Below are 23,191 nucleotides of genomic sequence, written 5' to 3'. Positions count from 1 at the left end.
TTAACCCCCTTTCCTGCCATAAACCCCTGCTTGTGACTTGGAAGTCTAAACCCCCTACAGAAAAGATTAAATTCAAACCCCCGTCTTCACATCTTTCTTCATTCCCCCCTTATAAAATATGGCATACGTCAGTGTAGCCTATTTTTATACATACAATGTCAGGGCAGATCTTTCCTTTCTTGGCGAACAGGTATGTATTGCCATGACATTGTACGTTCCACGGTTATGGCAAGATGTGATACATGTTTTTGTGCACGTGATGATTACAATTATACATATAAACAATACTATTCCTACAAATAAACACTGTAAAAAAGTTCCGCCCCAGGCCCCAAACACAGACTTTACCCAAGATCCAATTCCCCAATTTTCAGTATAATAGTCCTGATATTTCTGTCCCTCATTGTAAATGTGTTGGGCCAGATCTGAGATGTGCTCAGAATTATCAGGGATATATGTGCAGCATTCAGTGCCAATTACTGCACAAGTTCCTCCTTGGGCCGCCAGTACATAATCTAAAGCCAGTCGGTTCTGCATGGCCACTGTTCTGAGGGCTACCATCTCATCATTAACAGCCTTCAGACTAGATGAGGTAGAATTTGCTAATTCTTCTAAAGTCGAGGCCATTTGAATTAACTCTCGACTCAGAAAGTTCATGCCGGCTTGTGGAAATATTATACCTAAATAATATTCCCAATCAGCCAATTTTCTTTGTGGTCTGTGGTTAGGTCCGAAGGGGGTGTGGGTTTGAACACGGATATGAGGAACCACATATCCTAAATAACATGAGCCAGACCACTGGGCTGGCAACCATGGGTAGGCTCGTTTTCCACAAATGAAATATGTTCCGTTTGGCGCTCCCCATGCCTCTGAAAATAAGAAACTTATACCGAACTGTGGGGTGTGCCGATCCCATCCTGGAATTTGGAAGGTAGAGGTGGATATATTTGCAGCGATGGTAAGGTTGCAACGACTCCATCCAACCAAGTGCAGACCATCAGTGTGCTGAAAACATATGTTTCCCTCACGTTCCTTATTTAGAGTCAGGTATGGTGGTGTATGGCTTCTGTTATATTTAGGAGCGTAAGAGCCTGTGAAACTCGTGGGCTCTAAGCCTCGCTCCTGTAGATATTGTAATGTTGTACAGGTTAAAGTCGTGTTATGGCAACCCCCATAGTTTGTCATATTAAAATCTCCTAAATTATCCCTCCAAATGATCATGCCTATGACTTCCTCGAGACGCCAAGGAATGGCCCCCATAGGAAGTCCTCCCTGTACATATTTGGGTAATGCGGCACACACCCAGCAGGCACTTTGGTTGGTTTTCTTAGCTGTCAGATAGGAGAGGCCTAAAAAGGAATTAATTCCATGTTCTCCTTTGTGGGAGAGATGATCATTAATCCCTGCGGAACATAGTTCTACAGCAACAATTATCATTATTAACAGAAATGATTTCATTCTGGGTCTGGGGATGAGGCTCGTCGGCAGTGTGACGCGTGGATCCAGCGATCTTTTCCTTCCACTCGAACCGCAGACTCGGTTGTCAACAGGATCTGGTAGGGTCCGTCCCACCTGGGTTGGAGAACCTGTGAAGGAAATTTCCTGATCCACACCCACTCTCCTGGGATGAGGTCGTGCCCTCCTTCAGGTGGTGGTCCCCACGCCTCCAGGACCTGCTCGCGGGCTCCTTGGGTGGCCTCTGTCAGCAACTTGCAATACTGTAACAGAGAATCAGTTAGTATACTAAAGCCTACTCTGTCATGTCCTGGAGAGTCACTCAGTCTCATGGGACGCCCCGTGATCACCTCAAACGGGCTCAGCCCCACTATTCGATTTGTCCCAGCCCGGATGCTGCACAGTACGGCGGGCAATGCATCCACCCAGGGGATCCCTCCCAAGTGGTACTTTGTCAATTTAGCTTTCAAAGTCCGGTTTACCCGTTCCACCATGCCGGAGGACTGCGGGTGATGAGGGCAATGCAGGTCCCATTTGATCCCTAGTAGGTCTGCCACCACCTGACTCACTTTTCCAGTAAAATGTGTGCCCTGGTCTGAGTCTATGCGACACGGGAGTCCCCATCGGGGAATTACTTCTGTCACGAGATATTTGGCAGTTGTCTGTGCAGTCTCTCGTTTGACAGGGACAGCCTCCACCCATCTAGAAAACTGGTCCACCATCACTAGGAGGCCTGTTTTCCCTTTACAGGGTGGCAGTGAACAATAGTCTATTTGCCAGTGTCTAAAGGGCCCCTCGGGTGCAGGACGTCGAAGATTAGGAGCCCGAACCGGCGGTGCTCCAGAGGCTTTTTGGCACTCTCCACAGCGTTGTACCACATCAGCTGCGAAGGGTGTGAAGCCTGTGCCCACCCAGCTCTGAGCAAAGCGTCGAGTCATTTGGCTAACACCTGGGTGCCCTGTGGAGTGTATTTGCTGCGCCAGGTAGGGCATTAGTTGCTTGGGACAGGCGGGTCTGCCTGTACGCTGGCACCTCCAGGTCCCATCCTTCTGCAGCCCCACATTGCGTTCCATCCAGGTCCATTTCTCAATCCTTGGAGCCTGGGCCTGGAGCTCGCTGAGCTGTTCCGTCCGGAGTGCCTGTATGTTCACTGTGCAAACTGAAATAATCTGAAGAGGTTTTTCTATAGCCCACTCCTCCCATTGCCCCAGGGCAGCTTGACGTGCTGTCCAGTCTGCTAGCTTATTGCCCCTGGCCTCGGGAGTGTCCTCTCTGCTGTGGCCCTTACATTTGACTACAGCTACCTGCTTTGGGAGTTGGAGAGCCGCAAGCAGCTCAGACACCAGATCTGCATTCTTTACTGGAGTGCCAGCAGAGGTTAAAAAATCCCTATTACTCCATAACCTTCCAAAATCATGGCATACTCCAAATGCATATCGTGAGTCTGTGTATATTGTGGTGGTCTTGCCTTTTGCTAATTTACAGGCTTCCACCAAAGCTTTCAGTTCAGCTCGCTGTGCTGACGTGGGTACCTCAAATCTTCCCCCACATTGGATATCATGTTCTGTAGTCACAGCCCAACCCGCTTTCCTCTCCCCACTAGAATTTATGAATGAAGTTCCATCAGTGAAAAGGATGAGGTCTTCATTCCTTAGTGGTTGCTCGGCTATTTTGATGCCCTCATCTTCTCCCTGTCCTTCTGAGGATCATAGCGGCAGTCAGGGGGGAGATACCATAAGTATCTTTTAATTCCTGAAGCGCACTCCAGGTTCGCTGCATCCCTAATTTTGGGTGCGGTACTTCTCTAGCCCACCGGTCAATATCCTCCGGTTTTGGATTTGATCGTATTGGGGGTTCAGGGAAGGTAGGTACGAGAACGGACCCCCTCGGCGGGGTGCGAGACGGAGTTAGAGTGGCGCTGTCATCAACGGCACCAGCCCCTGCTATATCAAGTCCTTTCCCACTTCGAGTGAGAGTACAGACCTGCGGGCGCCCTCCCTCTAACAGGGGAGACCCTGATCCGTCTTTATCACACTCATACCAAGTGTTATCCCAATCAGACCCCCCTTCTCCATATGGCCACTGAGGGAATTGATCCCAATTATTTTCGTTTCCTGCCTGTTTGTTCCCCTGTGGGAGAGCAGGATATAACTTAGTCGCCGGCTGTAACACATTAACCAGTGCAGCGTGATCAGGAGTTAATTCCTTCTTTAATTTCTCATTCTCCTGTACTGCCTCTTTTAGTTTTTTTTTCTAGTACCTCTTTTGCCGCGAATAAATTATCTTTCCTCTCATTTAACGCTTTTATTTTTTCTGTGAACTCCTTCTCTTTTCTATCCCATTCTGATTTCTCCTTCATGCTAATCTGCCACCTCAGGTGTCGGCCGATCACCAGGGCTGCAGCTAAATCTTTGTTTTTGTTCCAATGTTCATACGCTTTTTTACAGGCATCTTCGCCCCAAACTCCTTCTGACAGACTCAGCTTCTTCCTATATTTCTCTTCCCTTTCAGTCAATTTACACTTTTCCGATATGTAATCAGATACTTCCACCACTTTCTCAAACACCCAATTAGCACACATGTTTGGTTTCTTTAAGATTTACTTTTGTCGTGTGTGAGGTAACAGCTCATTCAGTAGGGGGATGTTTTCACTTGGAAAAACCTGTGCATTACTGCACTCATTCAGCTAAGGGCGTCTGTTACCTCCAGATCTAAATGCCTCTCCGAGACTTTAGAGAGGACTTACACCGCACTGTTCACAGGTAAGAAACGAGACCTCGAAAACCCCCTTTCTTGATCAGTAATTCACCATCCCCAGAACGCCAGCATCGCTGCTTTTGCCCCGGGGTGGACTTACGCACTGAGCTCAATCAGGGCGATTCTCGGGTCTCAACGTCCTTTAAATCCTGCTACTTAATGCTTTGCTCTTTTATTAGAGGTGTGTTTATGTTAGTGTCGTGCGTGTATATGTATTTCACAAACAAGGAAAACACCAAAAACATACATACATATATCTCTTCTACTCCTGTTTCCTTTAAAACAAAAAAAAAAACCACGCCACGCCAATCTGTGCACGATCAAGGCGTAGCTAATCTCAGGACCCCGGGCGTAATTAAAGCCCACACCAATCCTGGATTATACGTGCATTTAATGCACCACTCAGCTCCAGAACCCCGGGCGCAATTAAGGCCCACACCGATCCCGAGCCACAGAACTCCGGGTGCAATTAAGACCCACACCAGTCCTGACCTTCAGAACTCCGGGTGCAATTAAGACCCACACCAGTCCTGAACTACGACGTGCATTTAATGCACCACTTGCTCTAGAACCCCGGGCGCAATTAAGGCCCACACCGATTCAGAGCCTCAGAACTCCGGGTGCAATTAAGACCCAAACCAGTTCTGACCTTCAGAACTCCGGGTGCAATTAAGACCCACACCAGTCCTGAACTTCACGGTAAGGGTCCAAAACCCGTTCAAAACTCCACGCGCAATGAAGGCATACACCAGCTTCGAACGCCTGTACACAATACCGCGGAACCCCTGCCAGACCAAATTCTGGGCTTACAGCAAACAACCCATTACATACACCGGTGCCTTCCCCGGGCCAGAGGAATTCAGAAACTCACGTTTACTCCGTCATCTCGGGCGATTCTCGCAGGGAGCAGAGATTTCCCAATCGGTCAGAGAGAGTCGGGACTTTTAAATAAAAGAGGAGTCCTTACCTCTTAGTTATGTGCGCGCTGACCGTCTCTCCTGCCGATGGGAAGTTCTGCGCCTTCTGGAGCATCCGCCGACTACGCCAAATTTGTTGTAACAGAAGAAATAAGGTTCTTGATCCCGAGATGAAGTAAAACAGATGAGTTTATTGCATGCAAGGAACAATAAAGCCGAAGTCTTGTTTCCCGCAAGAAACAACAAAACCGAAGTATTGTTCCCCGTACTGTTACAAACTTTTGGGTTATATACAGTTCTCTTCTCCGTTTCTGACGTCACTCGGTCTGATGGTAAAGAGGGGGGTTCATGGTATTTGGCCAGTTTATGATGTTCTGGGCAAATGGTCAGTTTAACATTACACCCAGGGGGGTTCCTAGCTGGCATCTGCAATCCTTATCAGTTAACCCCCTTTCCTGCCATAAACCCCTGCTTGTGACTTGGAAGTCTAAACCCCCTACAGAAAAGATTAAATTCAAACCCCCGTCTTCACATCTTTCTTCAGTGCTCCCCTTTACCCATCAGTCGGGGTCTCCTCCTAATCCCCGTCTCACCTGTAACAATCAATGACGAGGCCCCCCTGTCCGTGAGATTTAGTACTCGCGCAAGAGACCGGGGGCAGAGCGCGAACGCGGTCCCCCGCCCCCCACAAAGTGCGTGCTCCGGGTTCCCTCTCGGGGCCCTGCAACACAGCGGAAGGGCAGCGAGAAGGAGCCTCTTGCTCTGACGCCGCAAGGCCACAAGAGGGCGGAGGCGCCGCGCGCCCGGCCGACGTGTTGGACCGGTGCGCTTTTTAAGTGCTGAAATAAACACGCGAAAGCCCCGAAATGTTTCCAGAGTGCTGTGCACTGGAGGTTTTTGTCTGGTGAAGACTTGCCTGGTGCTCCTCCGTGCAGATTGTTTGTCCTCCTCCAGTGCGGGACGAGCCAACACAAGGGAGCGCATTCGCCAACATCCAGGCACGCAATGCGATTTGGAAAGCAGCTCCTTTCCAAAGAGTTGCACACGAACGATCCTTCAGTCCCGCTCGGGGGGCACGGAACCCCCGCCACACACAGCTTCAAGTAGCGAGTCAGGCGCCGGGGCTTTCGCTTACGGCCACACCACCCTGAACACGCCCGATCTCGTCTGATCTCGGAAGCTAAGCAGCGTTGGGCCTGGTTAGTACTTGGATGGGAGACTGCCTGGGAATACCAGGTGCTGTAAGCTTTTGCTCTCCCGGCCAGCAGGGGTCGCCGTTGGTGCCGTAGGCTTTGGGAGGAAAACCTGCAGGATGGAAAGGTGATCTATAGCCTCATCTCTAGAGATGTTTTGTTGCTGTGGCATGTGTGTGACCCATATTCAAAAAAAAACCCCGTCTGTAAAACGAATATCGAAGCTGCCTCTAAATCTGCAAATGAAGATGAGTCGATAAACCACTCGTTTTTCGTATAACTAGACATATATTCATTTGTTACCGATTTCATTCATTGAGCACGGATACAATAGAGGTACAGCCATTCACTGTTTGACATGTCTGCACTGGTACAGAACCGAGCAATCAGAAAACGGGTGAAACTGTCTTTAGACTCAGCATACAGTACCGAGGCCCCCCATGACCAAATAAAGGCTAACCTCGATAATCAGCCTAAAGAACGCAGACTACAGCAAAACGACTGACTTTGAAAAGGGAATGAACGTCCGGAAAGAGTAGTGGAACTAGCTTGAGATGCTTCTCCGGACCCCTAACTAAAAGCCAGCGAGAACCAGCAGCGGCGTCCACTCCTGTCGAACCGGGATCCTTCCGCAGCCACGCAGCTCGTGGTGTCCTAACCCTCCCGTATCTGATTTTGGACCAAGCACATCAGGGGAGAGCGCGAACGCAGTCCCCCACTACCAGAAATTATGCAGTCGAGATTCCCACATTTGGGGAATTCGCAGGTGTCAGCACAGCCGGAGTGCAATGGCCGAGCCTCGCCCTGGGTGGACCTCCTTCTTGATCAAGGTATCTCCCCTGCCAGGTAAGTATGAGTTAAACAGGCCCCTGCAAGCGGCCCGCACCCACAGCACAAATCGCGCAGCCTAGGCCACCTCCTCGCCCCGCACGCCACCGCCTCCTGCTGGGCCCACTCTTTCACACACTCACACGCCACACTAACACTCCAAAGTGTGGGCAAAACGAGAAAACAAGCGCGCCGTTTCCTACACATCTGCAGTCGCCGTTGCGCATTCGCAGCATGTCCCGGGATGCAATTCGGCCTCATTTGCATAACTCCAGACCGGCAGATCGCCACGCAAGCTCGCGACGTGCGCCTGCCACACACCGAACAAACCTTTTCAGCAATTTCCAAAAAACGGGCCTGCTCGCCTGCCCACAAGGCTCCGTCTCTTACCTGCTCTCCAGAGCCTGCTGCCTTCTGTGCTTTTCTCTCGGCACCGCTGCAGTGCACACAACTCCTGCAGCGGGAGGGGGGGAGAAAGTTCCCGCGCTCCGCCGCAGGGAAGGCTCGCTCCGTGCGCACACGTCCTTTCGATGCCAGTCCAACAAGTGCTCCGCATTAGCTGCGTCGGGGCTCCGGCGTGTCGCACCTCACCTCACCTCGCACTGCCCCCTCCTTGAATGTCTGCCCCTGGGCATGCCCCGCTCTCCTCCGCCTTATCTTACCGCGTGTAAGCACCGACAATGGCCACAATGCCGGGGAATGGCACCTGTAAAGTGTTAATTGGGGCACAGGAACAGCCCGTCTCGTCTCGGGGGGGCCGGCTTCAGAGACAATACAGCAAACACAGCGGGGCGGGGGAAGAAGACGACACCACACATGCGGGTACATTCAGCTCCGGCGGGAACGAGACATTTGTCGGTCTTTTCAAGTGCCGAGAGCCGAGCAATCCTTCACTTGTATCGTTTCTCCCCGGTGACTAGATCTGGCCCTGCGACTCTCGACTGGGCTCACCCCCGGGGCAGCCCAGCAGGTGTGAGCCTGGCCGGCACCCGGATGGGAGATTCCACCCCGGAAAAGCTCCGGTTGCTGCTGCTCCTGCAAGAGGTGTGACTGGGACCAGTAGGGAGCGCTCACCCTGCGGGCTGTGTGGCTCTCTTACGCCCCAGCCTCCTGATGGCGACACTCTGCTGCACAAACAGGCGCCGTCCTTCGGGGGAGGCGTCAAACCGAGGTCCCGACCCTCCTTGGCCATTAGGAAACCCCAGGGCGTCTCTCAAAAAGAGACGCCGGGGGTGTCCCTCTGGTGTTAGTGCTCCCCTTTACCCATCAGTCGGGGTCTCCTCCTAATCCCCGTCTCACCTGTAACAATCAATGACGAGGCCCCCCTGTCCGTGAGATTTAGTACTCGCGCAAGAGACCGGGGGCAGAGCGCGAACGCGGTCCCCCGCCCCCCACAAAGTGCGCGCTCCGGGTTCCCTCTCGGGGCCCTGCAACACAGCGGAAGGGAAGCGAGAAGGAGCCTCTTGCTCTGGCGCCGCAACGCCACAAGAGGGCGGAGGCGCCGCGCGCCCGGCCGACGTGTTGGACCGGTGCGCTTTTTAAGTGCTGAAATAAACACGCGAAAGCCCCGAAATGTTTCCAGAGTGCTGTGCACTGGAGGTTTTTGTCTGGTGAAGACTTGCCTGGTGCTCCTCCGTGCAGATTGTTTGTCCTCCTCCAGTGCGGGACGAGCCAACACAAGGGAGCGCATTCGCCAACATCCAGGCACGCAATGCGATATGGAAAGCAGCTCCTTTCCAAAGAGTTGCACACGAACGATCCTTCAGTCCCGCTCGGGGGGCACGGAACCCCCGCCACACACAGCTTCAAGTAGCGAGTCAGGCGCTGGGGCTTTCGCTTACGGCCACACCACCCTGAACACGCCTGATCTCGTCTGATCTCGGAAGCTAAGCAGCGTCGTGCCTGGTTAGTACTTGGATGGGGGACTGCCTGGGAATACCAGGTGCTGTAAGCTTTTGCTCTCCCGGCCAGCAGGGGTCGCCGTTGGTGCCGTAGGCTTTGGGAGGAAAACCTGCAGGATGGAAAGGTGATCTATAGCCTCATCTCTAGAGATGTTTTGTTGCTGTGGCATGTGTGTGACCCATATTAAAAAAAAAACCCCGTCTGTAAAACGAATATCGAAGCTGCCTCTAAATCTGCAAATGAAGATGAATCGATAAACCACTCGTTTTTCGTATAACTAGACATATATTCATTTGTTACCGATTTCATTCATTGAGCACGGATACAATAGAGGTACAGCCATTCACTGTTTGACATGTCTGCACTGGTACAGAACCGAGCAATCAGAAAACGGGTGAAACTGTCTTTAGACTCAGCATACAGTACCGAGGCCCCCCATGACCAAATAAAGGCTAACCTCGATAATCAGCCTAAAGAACGCAGACTACAGCAAAACGACTGACTTTGAAAAGGGAATGAACGTCCGGAAAGAGTAGTGGAACTAGCTTGAGATGCTTCTCCGGACCCCTAACTAAAAGCCAGCGAGAACCAGCAGCGGCGTCCACTCCTGTCGAACCGGGATCCTTCCGCAGCCACGCAGCTCGTGGTGTCCTAACCCTCCCGTATCTGATTTTGGACCAAGCACATCAGGGGAGAGCGCGAACGCAGTCCCCCACTACCAGAAATTATGCAGTCGAGATTCCCACATTTGGGGAATTCGCAGGGGTCAGCACAGCCGGAGTGCAATGGCCGAGCCTCGCCCTGGGTGAACCGATTTTTCGATTTTTAAGAACTTTATTTTCTTTTCACAAAAAAATACAGGAAATCACAAATCAGAAAGCTTTACATTAATATACATACTTAAAACAGTATATATGATCACATCTCATTACATTTTGACACGGTAACAGTTACATAGCAACAATTTTCTTTTTTTCTGGTGCAAATCACATTCTTTATTTAAACATGATAATGTTTTTCACAGTTTCTTGAGATACTGTCCAATGCCCTCTATTTCCCACAGATTTTCTGCTTCCTCCCTCCCTTCTCTCCACAGATCTCTGAGGTAATAGTTCTCTCGGGTGATGAACAGGGCCAGGCTACCTGCTGCCTTGACTGGGACCTCGATGCCTTTGAACAGCCCCATGTTCCTCACTCTCCACAGGGCGTCTTTCCCACTGTTCACCACGGCCCAGATCCTGTCAAACACGTCAGGGGGAAGTTTGACAGGAGAGATGCCGTATATGATGAAAGCAGCGGTCAGGGTAAATTGGGGCGAGAGAGCCTGCAACCAATCTTCAAACTGTGCCCAGAAGGCCTTAGCAAAAAAGCAGGACCACAGGAGATGGGTCACAGTCTCCTCCTCGCCGCAGCCCACCCTAACGCAGCGAGGGCTGGGGGTGAGGCCCCTACGGTACAAGAAAGTTCGTACCGGTAAGCACTGGTGGACGACACTCCAGGCTAAATCTCTGTGAATGTTGCACAGAAATTTAGAGGATGTGTGTTTCCACACCTTCCTTGTTTGGGCTGATGTTAAAATGCCCACAGGGGTCTGCCTATTGTTCTGGGGTGCTACTAAATCTTCCAGTTTTTGGACGCTGACATCTCGGAGGGGAATATGGCCAATTGGGTGAGATCTTAGAAAACTTTTAACTGTCCCATAAATTGCAGGGCATGTGTCAGAGAGTGGGACGTCCAGCTTGGGTCTGACACCCCACACTCTGAACACCTCCCTACCTACCCAGAGCCTGGAAAAATAAGTCCAGGTACGCGCTGCAGGTGCTGTTGCAAAGCCTCTCAGCACAGAGGCCAGGAAAATGCACAGCAGCTTCGTAGCAATATCTGGGACAGACTTCCCCCCTGAGGGTAGCGGCCTGTACATTATTTCCCTTCTGAGTCTTTCCTGCTTCCCACCCCATAGAAATTGAAACATCAATCTCCTCAGCACCGCCGCAACACGGTGTGGGATTGGGAAGGTAGAAGCCAGAAAATTCAAGACAGGCAAGAGCTCGGCTTTGATGACCAGCACCTTCCCTGTCATGGTGAGGTCTCGGTCCTTCCATTGCATCAGTTTTTTGTTTAAGATTGGCAATTTGTTCTGCCAATTTACTGTTCCCATCTCTTCTCCAAAATACACCCCCAGGACCTTAATTCTCTTCTCTTGCAGCCTGAGATCATGTCCTTCTTTTGGCTCCCTCCAGTTCTGATAAAAAATCTCACTCTTAGATGTGTTAATTTTTGCGGAGGAAGCCAAAGAGAACCGATCACAGCACTGCAGAGCTCTGCTAATTGAGGCATTGTCAGAGAGGAGCAGGGTGACGTCATCCATGTATAGAGATGTCTTTACCTCTCCTCCCCCACTTCCAGGCACTGGTATCCCATTAATGGCCTGATCCTGGCGCAAGGCACAGGCTAAGGGCTCCATAGCCAAAACGAATAACAAGGGGGATAATGGGCAGCCCTGCCTCACCCCTGAACAGACTTCAAAGGTGCGTGATCTATTGCCATTAACCATGACTCTGCTGTTGCTACCTGTGTACAGCAGGTTAATCCACTTTCTCATGATGGGGCCAAACTTCATGTGCTCAAGTACCGATGTTAAGTACTGCCGGTTTAGGCGGTCAAAGGCCTTTTCTAGGTCTACACCTAAAATGCACAGAGGGAGGGAGCGATCCTCAGAGTACAGACAGACATCCCTCAACAAGGCCAGGTTGTCGCTCATCAGGCGTCCTGCTATCCCACAAGTCTGTTCTTTCCCTACCAGTGAGGCCACTACATTTTGTAGGCGCAGGAAAAGGGCTTTGGACAGGATCTTAGTGTCCACGCCTAACAGGCTGAGGGGTCTCCAGTTCTTTATGTCATTTTTTGCTCCTTTCTTAAACAAGAGAGAGATAGTGCCTTCTCTTAAGGAGTCAGGCAGCAATTCTGTCTTGTAGCTTTCCTCGAATAGGAGCAGTAGCGGATCCTGAAGCAGATCCCAAAAGGTGCAATAAAATTCTTTAGGGAGCCCGTCAGCACCCGGAGTTTTCCCCTTCTGTAAGCTCTCCATAGCCTGTCTCAGCTCTTCTACTGTCAAATCCCTCTCAAGTACTTCCCTATCTTCTTCACTCAAAATGTTTTCTAGCTTTGAGGTAAAAAAATGAATATCTTCATCCTTTACCTCTGTAGAGCTGTACAGTCTTGAGTAGAAGGCCTCGGTGCAGGAGAGGATAGCACTCGGCTCTGTTCTCTCTCGTCCCTCCTCATCAACTACACTTTCCATGACAGTCTTGGAGCCTACCACTTTCCTGAAAAAGAAGCGAGTACACTTCTCATTTTCTTCCAAGAACTGCACTCTGCTTCTTAACAGCACTCCTCGACTACTTTCTTCGGCTATGCTCCGGATGTCCTTTTTTAAAAGGGCGATATCCTCGAGCACATCGAAGCCACTGTGCAGCATCGTGTAGAGACGCTGCAGCTGCCTCTGTTTCCTGGCTAGCACTCCTCTCCGTCTGGCAGCAGCCTTCCTTCCCTCAGCCATGAAAAAGGCCTTTGTCCTCACCTTCACCTCCTCCCACCACTCTCCTACTGACCCGTACAGACACTGCAAGGACAGCCACTGTGATAGTTTCTCCTTGTAGCGGGATACTACCCCCTCGTTCTCTAGCAGCTTTGTGTTGAGTTTCCAGAGGCCTGGGCCAAAGACAGTCCCGCCCTGGAGTTCCACTCTACACCCTAAAGCCTGATGATCTGAGAAGAAGACAGGCTGAAGAGTGACCCCAACAACTTTCACTCTCTCTGAGACAAAGCAATAGTCAATTCTGGAGCTGCTATTCCTCCCTGACCATGTATATCCTGCTGTTGTGGGATATACACATCTATATGTGTCTGAGAGTTTAAAGTCTTGAACTAAGTTTTGCAGGGCCAGTGAGCTGGAATCCAATTTTATCGGCGAGCTAGACTGCCTGTCTGTGTGCTCTAAGATACAATTAAAATCCCCTCCCACTATCACGTCTGTGCTGCATAACAATAGGGGGGAGAGTGCCTTGAGTAGCTCCACCCTTCCTCCTACGTCAGTAGGGCAATACACATTGATTAGCCGCAGGTTAACGGTCCCCCATTCCACATCCACACACAGCAACCTGCCATCTATGACCCTCTGAATACTTTTCAATTTGAATGCCCATCCTTTGAAAAGAATGGCCACGCCAGAGGCTCTGTTGTTATTGTCCCCTGACCAAACAGAAGGCCCTTTATCCCACCTATCTTCAAAACTTTTATACCTCTCTTGATAGGCTAAAGCACACTCCTGCAACATCAACACATCTCCCTCTCTCTGCTGGAGGTAATCAAAGACAGACTGGCATTTAACTCTGTCATTGATACCTCTTGTGTTAAGAGAAATTATGTTAAGAGCCATATTACATAAGAAAGTGGAACCAGTCTTTACAAAACACATTTCTCTTCGGTCTCACCTGTTACCTTTTTCTTTTTCTTTTTCTTCTTACCAATTTCCTGCCAGCCATCCTCTGAATGAGCCTTCATCAGGGTGGCAGCAGTAAAAGCGTTCACAGAGTCCATTTCAAGGAAGGGGGTAGAGGGAGGGGTGGAGAGGTTCCAGCTGTCCCCATCGCCATGCTCTCCTTCCTCCTCGCTCGGGGAGAAAACAGAGTCATTTTTTCTTTTCCTCAAGTCCAGCTCCTGGGAGCACTGAGGGGAAAGGGGTGCAGCCGATGCACCAGTCTCCTCTTCCCCCTCACCCACCAGCTGCTGCAGATCCTCCGTGATGGACTGGATGGAGGAGAGGAGGGCATCTGTAGCACTTGCAGAGTCTGAGAAAAGCAGCTCCGCTGAATCCTGGGTATCCTCGCTGGACCCGCTCCACCGGGGGGCCCCACACTGGCCCTCGTTCTGAGGAGCAGGAGTGGGGGAGGGGTCCTCGCTGTTCTCGGGGGTTTTCAAACCCTCGTGCTTGTCTGGTGCAGTCTGCGGTTGTGGGGGCGTAGTGGATTTCTCTTCCACCAGCCCCGGAGCCACAGCAGGACTGATCCTGGCTGGAGGCTGAGAGTCATTGTCCAACAAGGGTTCTTTGTTTGACTTGTTGTTTGCTTTGGATTTTCGGGCCGGTTTGGCTGAAACAAGCACTGCCTCATCCTTTCTCATTTTGAGTTTATTGGCGTAGGCGTGAGGGCAGTTCTTAAAAACGTGTCCTTCCGAGCCACATAAATTGCACTTTGGCAGCATTGAACAGTCAGAGGCTAAATGTCCCTGTTTGCCACAGGTCTTGCAGCATTTCACAGTGCAGGACGATGCCAGGTGTCCCACAGCACCACAGCGCCGACACACCTTTGGTTGTCCCACATAAAACACATAGCCATTGCAGGCGCCCAGCCGGATTGTAGAGGGCAGGTGCCTTAAGCCTCCATTTACGCTGTCCGGTAGCAAGCGAACCTCGAATTTCCTTGCTCCTGTTTTTATACCATCAACATCTCTAACCTCAGTTCCATGGTGGACGGTGCAGTACTGGTTAAGCCAGGTGTGAATGTCCTCCGTCTTTGCCAGTTCCGAGAACATAACAACATGCACCGTTTTCCTCTCTCTCTGTGTCAGAGGCTGCAAGTTGATCTTCTCAAGTGCAGGAACTTTGCCTCTTTTTGCCTCAAACACATCCACGCATTGTTCAAACAGAGGATAGGTAGCAAATACAACCTCAAATGCTTTCTGATCTGGGAGAGCGAAGATGAAATCCAAGTGCCGAGGTTCAAAGCCAAGTTCCTTCTGTAACACTTTTCTGCTGAACTGCATACGATCCATGAAGAGGTCGTCCAAGAGCTCAAAACGTACAGCATTCTTACGGGATCCAAAGGTTGCCATTTCAAAAACCGCAAATTGAACACTGCTTCCAACAAAAGAAAAACAATCCAACTACTCCACCTACAGGCTGATCAAGGTATCTCCCCTGCCAGGTAAGTATGAGTTAAACAGGCCCCTGCAAGCGGCCCGCACCCACAGCACAAATCGCGCAGCCTAGGCCACCTCCTCGCCCCGCACGCCACCGCCTCCTGCTGGGCCCACTCTTTCACACACTCACACGCCACACTAACACTCAAAAGTGTGGGCAAAACGAGAAAACGAGCGCGCCGTTTCCTACACATCTGCAGTCGCCGTTGCGCATTCGCAGCATGTCCCGGGATGCAATTCGGCCTCATTTGCATAACTCCAGACCGGCAGATCGCCACGCAAGCTCGCGACGTGCGCCTGCCACACACCGAACAAACCTTTTCAGCAATTTCCAAAAAACGGGCCTGCTCGCCTGCCCACAAGGCTCCGTCTCTTACCTGCTCTCCAGAGCCTGCTGCCTTCTGTGCTTTTCTCTCGGCACCGCTGCAGTGCACACAACTCCTGCAGCGGGAGGGGGGGAGAAAGTTCCCGCGCTCCGCCGCAGGGAAGGCTCGCTCCGTGCGCACACGTCCTTTCGATGCCAGTCCAACAAGTGCTCCGCATTAGCTGCGTCGGGGCTCTGGCGTGTCGCACCTCACCTCACCTCGCACTGCCCCCTCCTTGAATGTCTGCCCCTGGGCATGCCCCGCTCTCCTCCGCCTTATCTTATCGCGTGTGAGCACCGACAATGGCCACAATGCCGGGGAATGGCACCTGTAAAGTGTTAATTGGGGCACAGGAACAGCCCGTCTCGTCTCGGGGGGGCCGGCTTCAGAGACAATACAGCAAACACAGCGGGGCGGGGGAAGAAGACGACACCACACATGCGGGTACATTCAGCTCCGGCGGGAACGAGACATTTGTCGGTCTTTTCAAGTGCCGAGAGCCGAGCAATCCTTCACTTGTATCGTTTCTCCCCGGTGACTAGATCTGGCCCTGCGACTCTCGACTGGGCTCACCCCCGGGGCAGCCCAGCAGGTGTGAGCCTGGCCGGCACCCGGATGGGAGATTCCACCCCGGAAAAGCTCCGGTTGCTGCTGCTCCTGCAAGAGGTGTGACTGGGACCAGTAGGGAGCGCTCACCCTGCGGGCTGTGTGGCTCTCTTACGCCCCAGCCTCCTGATGGCGACACTCTGCTGCACAAACAGGCGCCGTCCTTCGGGGGAGGCGTCAAACCGAGGTCCCGACCCTCCTTGGCCATTAGGAAACCCCAGGGCGTCTCTCAAAAAGAGACGCCGGGGGTGTCCCTCTGGTGTTAGTGCTCCCCTTTACCCATCAGTCGGGGTCTCCTCCTAATCCCCGTCTCACCTGTAACAATCAATGACGAGGCCCCCCTGTCCGTGAGATTTAGTACTCGCGCAAGAGACCGGGGGCAGAGCGCGAACGCGGTCCCCCGCCCCCCACAAAGTGCGCGCTCCGGGTTCCCTCTCGGGGCCCTGCAACACAGCGGAAGGGCAGCGAGAAGGAGCCTCTTGCTCTGACGCCGCAAGGCCACAAAAGGGCGGAGACGCCGCGCGCCCGGCCGACGTGTTGGACCGGTGCGCTTTACGTGCTGAAATAAACACGCGAAAGCCCCGAAATGTTTCCAGAGTGCTGTGCACTGGAGGTTTTTGTCTGGTGAAGACTTGCCTGGTGCTCCTCCGTGCAGATTGTTTGTCCTCCTCCAGTGCGGGACGAGCCAACACAAGGGAGCGCATTCGCCAACATCCAGGCACGCAATGCGATTTGGAAAGCAGCTCCTTTCCAAAGAGTTGCACACGAACGATCCTTCAGTCCCGCTCGGGGGGCACGGAACCCCCGCCACACACAGCTTCAAGTAGCGAGTCAGGCGCCGGGGCTTTCGCTTATGGCCACACCACCCTGAACACGCCCGATCTCGTCTGATCTCGGAAGCTAAGCAGCGTTGGGCCTGGTTAGTACTTGGATGGGAGACTGCCTGGGAATACCAGGTGCTGTAAGCTTTTGCTCTCCCGGCCAGCAGGGGTCGCCGTTGGTGCCGTAGGCTTTGGGAGGAAAACCTGCAGGATGGAAATGTGATCTATAGCCTCATCTCTAGAGATGTTTTGTTGCTGTGGCATGTGTGTGACCCATATTAAAAAAAAAACCCCGTCTGTAAAACGAATATCGAAGCTGCCTCTAAATCTGCAAATGAAGATGAGTCGATAAACCACTCGTTTTTCGTATAACTAGACATATATTCATTTGTTACCGATTTCATTCATTGAGCACGGATACAATAGAGGTACAGCCATTCACTGTTTGACATGTCTGCACTGGTACAGAACCGAGCAATCAGAAAACGGGTGAAACTGTCTTTAGACTCAGCATACAGTAACCACTCGGCCACCTCGTCTAGGAAACTGGGCTGTCCTGACATGGGTTGGCGCACTCCAGTTGATCTTTTTCTTTTTTTCCCTCATACTCGAGGGTCATTTTCCTGTTCCACATGCGATTTCAACATTTTCCTTGGGAGATGTCAAGCCAGCAAGCCACTGCTGTGGTTCAGTGGCCAGTGTGGAGTTCAGTGGCCCTGTTGTACACAGAAAGCACATTGAGCTCCTTGGACATGAAAAGTTCCAGATAAAAGCCATTTGTCATCCTTTCTCTTGGTGTCGATGTTGCTATTGTATGTAAAGGTGGCAACTTGCTCAGCGAGCAGGCGGAGCACACACCGAATGCAGATGTGTCTGAGTGGTGTGTCCAAGTGGCTGCAAAAGGACAGCACTCCCGGGGCACCGTGGCTTAGTTGGTTAAAGCGCCTGTCTAGTAAACAGAAAATCCTGGGTCCGAATCCCAGCGGTGCCTTTTTTTGTTCTGTGTTCTCGAACAGAACTGGTCATTATGGACAACCGCATACGTCTAGACTTAATGAAATGCAAGTATTCATTTCCTGTCTTGAACGACTTGTTTTTCTTAAAATAGATGCAACTTGCAAAACATGAAATACAAACCTCGCTAATCAGCGCTCGCGGCTGGCAAAAAAAAAAGAAGTCAGCAATGTTTTTTTCTTTAACCTTAAGCCTGCTAATGGAGAAGAACCTAGTCGCCACATCACATACATCCGTTTCAACGATAAGAAGGTAACAACTATCCTCACTCCAGAGTAAATCTCATGTTGAGGGCATATTTTTTTCCACTTTACCATGAGTCGGGCTCAGCTGCACTACTACAGGTCTGCTGTACTACTACAAGAGAGAAGTAGAGTCTGGAGGAAGGGACAATTTTATGATGCTTTGGAAGGTAATGTTTTTTTTTTCTTTGAAATCGAAATGAATCAGAATATCAGTGCAAAAGACAAACTCTTGGTTTGGTTTAAAGAGATATGGTTTTAAAACAGACAAAATGTAGAAAACAGGTGTTTCTCACTTTTGGAAAAGAATGGACCGGGGGTAATATTTTACTAGTTGCAGTGCTAAGCTCACTGGGTTACAGCCCTGCAGTGTCACACGAGGGCCAGTGGTGCAATGGATAATGTGTCTGACTATGGATTAGGAGTTTGGAGGTTCGACTCCTGCCTGGCGCTGGTTGTTTTTAAACACATCAGCCTACTCCCTAAGTAGTCTGTGCTACTTACTGCATTGTAATCGTACCCAGTAAGAGATTTCCTTCATGTAAATGAACTGCACCTGACAGCTTTAGAAAAACACCTGGGCTCAGTACGGTGCTGAGAGCTCAAGTTGTGTATAATGTAATAATTTAAGTAGAATAGATTCTAATAATATAATGATCCAGTGTGTTGCACTACTTCACTGCTTCACTGCTCTATGCCGTCTGGAAATAAATCCTCAGACAACTTACTGCCCTGGGCATGTACCAATAAATTACAGGAGCACATCTATATATCACTGCGTTGAAGCAGGAGACACAATCACTGCAAATACATCCTAAATACAGTGTTCCAGCACCTTTGACCTCATCCAGAACGTATCATTTCTTGAAAGGAATTGCTGTCCGAATGCACATCTGAATCCCAAACAGAATCTCTAGTAAAATACGATCATTTGTGAAACAGGTAAATGTCTCAGGGGCCCATTCCTCATTCTCAAGACACATGTATGCAGTACGTACATCATGCATTGAGCAATAGGGATTAAAGACACCACAGGTAAGGTTAGAAGACATTCTGACTATATTCTAAAATATTGGACTCATATTCTTATGATGGCAGACATGATGCTGTGTTTAAAACCGGGGTTAATGGACATTATATGACTGTCAATTCTGTTTTGTTTTGGAGACTCTTGGCTGCCTATGTGGTACAGTGCAGCGTGAAGAAAACATTTTCCAAAACTGTGTCAGCTCAAAAGTTGTAAGAAAATCTTTCCAGCTGCTTTAACTCTCTTCATTTTTGTCATTTAATTGTCTGTCGGCACTATGTAGCAGCGTTGCATGACAACCCATCTCACCACAGAAAGGAACCTAACAGCTTTTGTAAGAGAGGAGAAAAGGACCTGGCCCGTATGGGACTCGAACCCACAACCTTGGTGTTATTAGCTCTAACCAACTGAGCTAACCAGCCTCACAACAGCAATCCTCTCTGGGCTGCAGAAAATCGAACTCAGGGAATTTCTTTTGCCCTCCTTTGAATTGAAAGCCGTGTAATTCAGTGTACGGGCTTTCTCGTGCAGTTTTATAGTTCTTGTAACCCAAATCCTACACTGGCGTGAAGTGACCCCCCATTTCACAGCATTTTTCAGCTGATTTAAAATGTACCTAAAGGAGAAGCATTATTGAAGACCATCAATTACCAAGAGCTTTTGTCAAAGGTTTTGGTGGTCATTTTTAATGACCACAGAGCGCTGTGACCTCAGTTTTACATCTCATCCAAGAGACAGCGCCCTTTTACAACACAGCGTCTCCGTCACTATGCTGGGGCATTGGGACCCGCACAGACCTCAGGGTGAGCGCCCCCCCCGCCGGCACCATTAACACCGCTTCCAGCTGGAAACTTTGTTTTTCCCTGTAGCTCACCCTCATCCGGGTACTGACCTGGCTCACCTGCTTAGCTTCAGTGGGTTTTCAGTTGCGAGTTGCAAGGGGATGCAAGTGATGGAGCCGCTCGCTGCAAAAGCCACTGCTTTGGCTGGGAATCGAATCAGAGCCTACCGCGTGAGAAGCGAGAATTCTACCACTGAACCAACAATGCTCAGTGCCCAGGCCTTCAAAAAAGACGCTTTTTTGGTACTCTGTTAAAAAAGCGTCGACATTACCTCTTTCAAAAGGCTTCACTTTCCTAGTCACATTCCAAGGCTCATTGAACCCGGGCTGTTTCCTCCAGCGGTATAGTATTGCAGTTAGACAGCACGATGCCTGTAAGACTATGTCACGCACTGACGAGACTGTCAAAAATTGCTTTCGACGATTGTATTGCAAAAGTTTTCAACTAGCAATAATTGCGCCTCGGCTAAACCTCACAGGCTACAATACTGCCACTGCGCAAAGCTGACGGTTGCCAGGCAACCGCGGGGATCCTATGGAAATCGTTATCGATCGTCTCATGGCATGTCGTTGCGGTAACGCTTCATATTTGTCGTCTTCTTCTTCTTCTAGCTTGAGGTTTTGAAGAATTTCATGACAGACAAGGGCTCCGTCGGGAACAAAGGGCGTTGTGAGAAAACCGTTGCTTATTTTCAGCAGCAGAAATACAACCCTTTAAATACAAGATGACAGAACAATGACGAAGGGCATGCCGGGAGGAACTCATGCACTACAGAGGAAAGGGGGCGGGCACGTACAGTTCACATTCAAGCCACAAGTACTCTTCTCGGATGTTGCATAAACAAATCCTAACGTCCTGAAAGCATTGCAGCATGTTTGTGTCCCACTTCCCGTGGCTGCAGGACGACTGACACGAACGGACAAACACAATTTGTGGCGTTTAGCGTGACATAGTCTTGCAGGCATCGTGCTGTCTCACTGCAATACTATACCGCTGGAGGAAACAGCCCGGGTTCGATGAGCCTTGGAATGTGACTAGGAAAGTGAAGCCTTTTGAAAGAGGTAAAGCACTGCACAACGGAAGTGAGGGAGAATCTTACAGGGGATTCTGAGCGGTGTCTGCATACACGCAGCCCGATACGGGTGCTGAAAGCTTGAGCTACTCTCAATGTCATGCTGCCTTTCCTCGGAGTAAATCTGTTACATTGAAAGAATGCTTCTCGCAGGTTCAAAAAGGGAGGTCCCTTGTTAATTGGAGAAATCAATGATTTCGAATGAATTCTGTATGCGTTAAAAGACAGCTATACACAGAAAACATGCAGGACACTGCTCATGATGTTTCCCGAGCCGAAACACAGTGCGTTTTTCCAAGCCATCTGACAAAGCCCGCCCACTGAAAACTGCAGCAGATCGTGTAAAGACGTTCAACTTTGTAACTACTGCACGCACAGGAAGCAGAATAAATTCCTCTTTTCAAACTGTCAAAGGTTTGCTTTGCGAACGCTGCAGGACATCGCACAATCTCTTTTGAACGGGGACAAACGATTTCTTATGGGGCGCAGTAAGACAAGTACAGACAATTAAAAAGCTCCACTCATGCCGACGATGCAGCATTAAGAAGCGCAACCTAACGTTTGACAGACAAAAGCCGGGCGCCCTACGAGCAATATGAAATCAAACTGACAGCACACGGCGTTTCGCGCTGACTCAAACGTGATCTCGACAGACGCTGTTCTCTGCATAACGCTGAAAGAGCTAAAGAGCGTTTCTGTTGAGACGTAAGAAGCTTGTTTCTTTCTACCGTGATGTTACCATGACAAAATCTGTCTTTAAACACCTTGCTCAGTCTCTGACGAGACTGTCGAAAATTGTTTTCGCCGATTGTATTGCAAACCGGCGGAAGCGGGGTATTGGGAAAAGTTTTCAACTAGCAATAATCGCGCCTCGGCTATACCTCACAGGCTATGATACTGCCACTGCGCAAAGCTGACGGTTGCCAGGCAACCGCGGGGATCCTATGGAAATCGTTGTCAATCGTCTCATGGCATGTCGTTGCTGTAACGCTTCATATTTGCGGCCGGACACTTCCCGCCTCCCAAAGAAAAGAGCGCCAATCAGACAGGCGGAGACCGAGGACTCGCAGAGCAAACGGTCACAGTCGCCGTAATAAGAGCGATTGTGAGCGGTTTTGTTTTCTCTCTTTGACCAGCCCAGCTGCGCCCCACCCGAAGGCAGGGAAGCACAAAAATTGTATGGAACTCATTCATGCTCCTCTCCATGGAAATCTTTAGTAAAAGGCAAAAGATTTGTAAGAGATGAAGAGAAACCAGAGTGCGTGGCTGGACAGCTGCAGGAGCCCAGGCCGCCTTCAAGGCCTCTGCCCTGCCGGTCGTGGTTGGTAATGCACCTGGCCTTACAAACGAGCCAGTGGGGCCCGTTCAGCTCCGGGCTCATCGCCTGCGGCTCTCGGCTTACCTGGCAGGGGAGATACCTTGATCAGCCTGTAGTTGGAGTAGTTGGATTGTTTTCTTGTTTTGTGGAAGCAGTGTTTGTTTTGCAGTTTGAGATGGCAACCTTTGGATCCCGCAAGAATGCTGTACGTTTTGAGCTTTTGGGTGACCTCTTCATGGATCGTATGCAGTTCAGCAGAAAAGTGTTACAGAAGGAACTTGGCTTTGAACCTCGGCACTTGGATTTCATCTTCGCTCTCCCAGGTCAGAAAGCATCTGAGGTTGTTTTTGCTACCTATTCTCTGTTTGAACAATGTGTGGATGTGTTTGAGGCAAAAAGAGGGAAAGTTCCTGCCCTTGAGAAGATCATCTTGCAGCCTCTGACACGGAGAGAGAGGAAAACGGTGCATGTTGTTGTGTTCTCGGAACTGGCAAAGACGGAGGACATTCACACCTGGCTTAACCAGTACTGCATCGTCCACCATGGAACTGAGGTTAGAGATGTTGACGGTATAAAAACAGGAGCAAGGAAATTCGAGGTTTGCTTGCTACCGGACAATGTAAATGGAGGCTTAAGGCACCTGCCCTCTACAATCCGGCTGGGCGCCTGCAATGGCTATGTTTTTTATGTGGGACAACCAAAGGTGTGTCGGCGCTGTGGTGCTGTGGGACACCTGGCATCGTCCTGCACTGTGAAATGCTGCAAGACCTGTGGCAAACAGGGACATTTAGCCTCTGACTGTTCAATGCTGCCAAAGTGCAATTTATGTGGCTCGGAAGGACACGTTTTTAAG

General features: G+C 50.4%; 6 non-coding genes and 2 pseudogenes across 6 annotated transcripts; 3 read left to right on the top strand and 5 right to left on the bottom strand.

Moving 5' to 3' along the window:
• The first annotated feature begins 6,258 nt into the window (after positions 1 to 6,258).
• On the top strand, positions 6,259 to 6,377 carry LOC148642693 (5S ribosomal RNA). Its single transcript, XR_015929160.1, has one exon. It is a non-coding gene; the product is annotated as a 5S ribosomal RNA (ribosomal RNA).
• A 635-nt stretch (positions 6,378 to 7,012) lies between these two features.
• LOC148642692 (U1 spliceosomal RNA) lies at positions 7,013 to 7,176 on the bottom strand. Its single transcript, XR_015929455.1, has one exon. It is a non-coding gene; the product is annotated as a U1 spliceosomal RNA (small nuclear RNA).
• Positions 7,177 to 8,985: 1,809 nt separating this feature from the next.
• LOC148642691 (5S ribosomal RNA) lies at positions 8,986 to 9,104 on the top strand (annotated as a pseudogene).
• Positions 9,105 to 9,739: 635 nt separating this feature from the next.
• LOC148642690 (U1 spliceosomal RNA) lies at positions 9,740 to 9,911 on the bottom strand. The gene has a single exon (XR_015929142.1). It is a non-coding gene; the product is annotated as a U1 spliceosomal RNA (small nuclear RNA).
• Positions 9,912 to 16,851: 6,940 nt separating this feature from the next.
• LOC148642689 (5S ribosomal RNA) lies at positions 16,852 to 16,970 on the top strand. The gene has a single exon (XR_015929195.1). It is a non-coding gene; the product is annotated as a 5S ribosomal RNA (ribosomal RNA).
• Positions 16,971 to 20,336: 3,366 nt separating this feature from the next.
• On the bottom strand, positions 20,337 to 20,453 carry LOC148642688 (U4 spliceosomal RNA; annotated as a pseudogene).
• A 1,340-nt stretch (positions 20,454 to 21,793) lies between these two features.
• LOC148642687 (U4 spliceosomal RNA) lies at positions 21,794 to 21,935 on the bottom strand. Its single transcript, XR_015929494.1, has one exon. It is a non-coding gene; the product is annotated as a U4 spliceosomal RNA (small nuclear RNA).
• A 230-nt stretch (positions 21,936 to 22,165) lies between these two features.
• Positions 22,166 to 22,282, bottom strand: LOC148642686 (U5 spliceosomal RNA). Its single transcript, XR_015929310.1, has one exon. It is a non-coding gene; the product is annotated as a U5 spliceosomal RNA (small nuclear RNA).
• Between the last annotated feature and the right edge of the window lie 909 nt (positions 22,283 to 23,191).

This window comes from Lepisosteus platostomus, chromosome 22 (assembly GCF_059453375.1).
Source record: "Lepisosteus platostomus isolate fLepPlt1 chromosome 22, fLepPlt1.hap1, whole genome shotgun sequence".
NCBI classification, from domain to species: Eukaryota; Metazoa; Chordata; class Actinopteri; order Semionotiformes; family Lepisosteidae; genus Lepisosteus; species Lepisosteus platostomus.
Note: the sequence above shows the minus strand (reverse complement) of the source record. Positions and strands in the feature narration are given on the sequence as shown.